The sequence below is a fragment of the Xyrauchen texanus genome, unplaced genomic scaffold (genome assembly GCF_025860055.1).
Source record: "Xyrauchen texanus isolate HMW12.3.18 unplaced genomic scaffold, RBS_HiC_50CHRs HiC_scaffold_363, whole genome shotgun sequence".
Lineage (NCBI taxonomy): Eukaryota > Metazoa > Chordata > Actinopteri > Cypriniformes > Catostomidae > Xyrauchen > Xyrauchen texanus.
The window spans coordinates 1-5,000 of record NW_026266331.1 but is presented as its reverse complement, the minus strand read 5'-3'; the positions used below and the strand labels follow the sequence as shown (position 1 = coordinate 5,000).

At 41.7% G+C, this 5,000-nt stretch overlaps 2 long non-coding RNA genes across 2 annotated transcripts in view; both read right to left on the bottom strand.

Moving 5' to 3' along the window:
• The window catches only part of LOC127642082 (uncharacterized), a 1,818-nt gene extending 351 nt beyond the window's left edge, over positions 1-1,467 (bottom strand). Inside the window, exons 1-4 of the long non-coding RNA XR_007970270.1 lie at positions 1,396-1,467; positions 1,202-1,261; positions 566-622; positions 350-409 (exon numbers count right to left, since the gene is read on the bottom strand). This is a non-coding gene — a long non-coding RNA (uncharacterized LOC127642082). The remainder of the gene's footprint in view (positions 1-349; positions 410-565; positions 623-1,201; positions 1,262-1,395) is intronic.
• Positions 1,468-1,628: 161 nt separating this feature from the next.
• LOC127642081 (uncharacterized) lies at positions 1,629-4,956 on the bottom strand. The gene is made up of 3 exons (XR_007970269.1): positions 4,676-4,956; positions 4,465-4,518; positions 1,629-1,713 (listed from the first exon to the last, which is right to left on the bottom strand). It is a non-coding gene; the product is annotated as an uncharacterized LOC127642081 (long non-coding RNA).
• Positions 4,957-5,000: the final 44 nt, after the last annotated feature.

Below are 5,000 nucleotides of genomic sequence, written 5' to 3'. Positions count from 1 at the left end.
CTGAGTGACTCGAGCCAGGTCTCATAAGCAACCAGGTTGGCCCGGTTGCTACAGAGGGTAAAGGGTCTAAAAGGGTAACCTCCTCACGGTCGCTATAATGTGGTTCGCTCTGGGGATGGCGTGTGGTGAGTTGTGCGTGGATGTGGCGGAGAATAGCGTGAAGCCTTCACACACGCTATGTCTCCGCGGTAGCGTTCCCAACAAGCCACGTGATAAGTTGCGTGGGTTGACAATCTCAGACACGGTGGCAAATGAGGTTCGTCCTCCGCCTCCCAGATTGAGTCACTGCGCCACCACGAGGGGAGTACAATAGTAATAATAAAAAAATAGTGGTACAATATGTACTCACAGTTGAAGCAGGATGAGTGTCCTCTTGTTCCTCATTGGGGGTGTGGGGAAATAAAACAGTCTACAGGATTGCAAGACACAAAAACGATCAAAACACATGTATTCCCTGTATTGTGTTGTATCTGAATAAAACTTATATGACATATCAGTGGGGGCAAAACATTTTGTTTGCTCATTTGTCACACACAGCATGTTAACATCAAAGACATGAACTCACACTGGAAAAGCTCCAATGACCGATGCCTGGTCTATTTCCTGCAGCTGAGGCCTCCTGCTAATGAAGTATTCGAAAACATAAAATATAAAAAATAAATCATTGACAGTGTCACAGTGATTGGTACACGAATGACAATGAAAGGATTCAAGGAATGATGTAGTATAGCCTTCATCAAACAGTATATTCAGTAACTTGTAAACATGTTCTTCTCACTTTACTACATGGTCTGTTATATGTGTTAAAACACTGTTTTAAAGGAATGACTGTAAAAGTAATGTTATTCTTCAGCCATTCATCACTCATCATATTAATATCACTCATACATTCAAATGCACAGGGTGATGTTTAAACCTGTTGGGCACTACTGCCTGTATACCTCTGTCAGTGCCTTCAGACAAGCCATTTCACCAGGGATCACTCCCCAACCCACACCATTAATGAGCTGAGCTACCCTATATTCCATCCCTTTACTCTGTTAGAAATCAAACTATGCCTACTGCCCCTGCAATGTCTATACTTCAATTCCTTATCGGATTAAGTAGAGCAGAGACGTGACATCGCGAGCCAGGAGATAGCGTCAGCCGCCCCTCCAACACCTAACTTGGTATGGTATCGCTCCCCAGAGTATGTACTCACAGATGAAGCAGGACGAGTATCCTGTCGATCCTCATCGGGACTGAAGGGAAATAGAATCGTCTACAGGATTGCAAGATAAAAAAAGAACAACACGCGTATTCCCTGTGAGGTGTTGTATCTGAATAAATATATCTGATGAATGACTTAAAAGTCAACATCATAAAGAAGACAACATCATGCACACATGGACTTACATCACACTCTGGACAGAATATGGGCAACTGGCGTAGTGTTGGCCTGTCCCTCAATCTGATTTCCTCACCGAACTGAAAAAACAGAGAAGGGAAAATGAAAGAAAATTTGATTTGTTGTGGAATAAACTTTTTCAATAATAATGAGTGATACATGAATGACAGTAAAATGAATGATGTAGTCAAACTGTATACTCTTAATATTGAACTTCTAAATATGTACTTACATTACTGAAACTGCTGGAATTCTAGAGGAGTGTCTTCCAAATTGAACTGCTCCTCTTCCTGCTCTTCAGAGGCAGAGTGATACAATTCCAAAAGCTGATGTTCATACAGAAACGACAGACACAAAATTTGAATCAATGGCATTGATTGTGTTTGAATGGCAAATAATTAAAGTGATAAATATACTGGTTATTCTCTATTGCATGTATAAGTTATGCAAATGTGCAAAAAAAAAGAAGCCTGCTCCACTCTCTTTCTCAGTGTGACTCTGGAACTGCCAGTCATCTGTGAGCAAAGCTGACTTCATTCCACCCTTCATCACACAGTCAACCCTCAGGATCCTTGCACTGACAGAAACATGGATATGTCCAGAGGATACAGCAACCTCTGCTCTCTCAAACAACTTCTCCTTCTCTCACACCCCCTTGACACAACAGTAGGGGTTGGGGAACAGGTTTACTCATTCCAAACAACTGGACATTTTCACCACACTCTTCTTCTCTATGTAATAATAATTATTTTGAATTCCAAGCTATTATTACAATGCAACCCCAAAAATATACGTTGTTGTCATCTATTACCCTCTATGTCAGATGGCAAACTTTCTTGAAGAGTTGGATGTCCTGCTGTCCTCAAGTGTATGATAGGCCACTTGTGGTTCTTGGAGATTTCAACATACACCAAGACAAGCCACAGGCCACTGAACTTCATGGTCTTCTGGCCTCGCTTGACTCGGAAAGACTAAGCACTACATCAACTCACAGATCATTTTTACATGTAACTGTACCTACTCAAATATTCTTGTTACGCCTTTACAGGTCTCTGATCGCTACTTTGTTCTATTCAAAACATGACTCTCCCATTTATATTAAAACAGACTCAGCATTTGGTTTCCTTTCACCGTAAACTCCGTTCTCTTTCACCCTCGTGCTTTTCCACTGCTGTCTCTACTTCTCTTCCCCACACAAAATTTATTTTACAGCTCTTCTGTTTCTATGGTCTCTCCTCTGACTGACGTTGATGTCTCTAAACTCCTCCTCTCCAACCACCCAATCACCGGTTCCCTTGACCCCATTCCTTGCCACCTTCTCTAGGCCATCTCTCCGTCCATCCTACCTGCACACACATAATTAACACATCTCGACTTATAGACACTTTTCCCACTACATATAAGCAGGCTCGAGTAATCCCACTACTGAAAAAACCTGCACTTAACCCCACACAAGTAGAACACTACAGATCAGTCTCTCTTGTCCCTTTCATGGCACTTGAAAGGGCAGTTTTCAATCAATTCTCTGCCTATCTCTCACAGAACAAGCTGCTGGATGACAATCAGTCAGGCTTCAAAGTGGACACTCCACCGAGCCTGCCCTGCTGTCTGTCACTGAGTCGCTGACACAGGCGAAAGCTGGATCCAGATCATCCATTCTGATTCTGCTGGACCTTTCTGCAGCCTTTGACGCATTAAAACCATCAGATCCTACTCTCCATCCTCTTGTCTCTGGGCATTGCAGAAACTGAGCTTGACTGGTCCAATTCCTATCCCTCCGGTTGGTCTTTCAAGGTAGCCTGGAGAGGTGAGGTGTCCAAGCCACATCAGCTACTTACTGGGGTACCTCATGGCTCAGTGCATGGGCCACTCCTCTTCTCTATATACACAATATCACTGGGACCTATCATTCAGGCACATGGTTTCTCCTACCACTGCTACGCTGTTGACACGCTAACTCTACTTGTCTTTCCAGCCCGACGATACCACAGTGGCTGCTCAAATCTCTGCCCGTTTGGCAGACATCTCTGCCTGGATGAAGAAACACCACCTGCAACTTAACCCAGCCAAGACCGAACTCCTTGTCCTTACAGCCAACCCTGCTGTTGAACACAACATCACCATGCAGCTGGGTTCAACTACAGTAACGACTTCCAAAATGGTCAGATATCAGAAACTAAATTTCACAGACCACACCTCAAAGACATACACTCTACAATACCAGTAAGATTAAACCCTTCCTCTCTGAACTTGCCACACAACTTCTTGTTCAGTCACTTGTCATAACTAGACTGGACTACTGTAACACTCTCATTACAGGCCTCCCTGCATGCACAATTATACCCATGCAAATGATCCAGAATGCAGCAGCACATCTGGTCTTTAATGAACAAAAGAGAGCGCATGTTACACCACTCCTTGTCTCTCTTCACTGGCAGCCAGTTGATGCACATATCAAATTCAAGGCTACGTTCCCATCTGCGGTCGGCTAAAGAATGTCGCCTTGTTGTACCAACAAAAAGAGGCACCAAAACCCTGTCCCGGACTTTCGGCTTCATCGTTCCACTTTGATGGAATGACCTTCACAGCTACATCTTTTAAGCTGACTCGCTTTCTGTCTTCAAAAAACACATCTTTTTCATGAGCACTTATCCAGTCACTACAATAATAAATATTGTTGCACTTTAATCTGTCTTGAATATTACTATTCTGATCCAAGTGAAACTTTGTAATACTGGCACTTTTCGTACCACTGCCTCCTTAAAATGATTCAACTTATAATGTATTCCTCTTTTGTAAGTCAGCTTTGGATAAAAGCATCAGCCAAATGAATAAATGTAAATGTAAGTCCAGTTAATAGAAAATGAAAACTTCAAACAGCATATAGTTTGATTTCAATTTAAATATTGCTTTTCACAATGCATTTGTTTCCAAAGCAGCTTTTCAGCTTATATTTACTTATGTTAAATCTACCAGTGAGCAAAGGCAGTGGCAAGGAATGCAAGTAAATGTAATTAAAATAATGTCATTTTATAATTCAATAACATTATATTTGACAACAACCAACATCTACTCACAGGATAATCTCTGTCCTCATTAGGAACTGAAGCAGGAGGGTCAGGCTGTTGAGGCTAACAAAAAAGCAAAAGATCACCATTAAAATCTTTTTTCCTTGTGTAAGTGTGTCTTGTAATATAAGGTTGTATTGAATGCTGAAATGCAAATATAATGTGATTGTGCTGTCATTCCTAACACAAGCAAATTAACATCATGCAAACATGCGCTCACAGTAAAAAAAATGTCTTCATCCTGGCTTGAGGAACAAGGATTGATGGCTGCCTGCCTCTGCATGTCTGTCAAAAATCACAATATTTAATGTGTGTGTGGGTGTGTGCGCGATCATGTGTCTTATACAGTGCGTTTCGCTATTAACACATCATGTGTCAATCCTAATGAAGAATACACGGACAATTTGTACATGTATGGACATGCAATACATGCAACATTTTATATTAATGATGAACATTAATATTCGTTTTACGTATAGTATACTTTCAAGCGTTTACCGGTACCTCCAGTAAGTGGATATTATGTGAAACATCAGCGGAAGGGA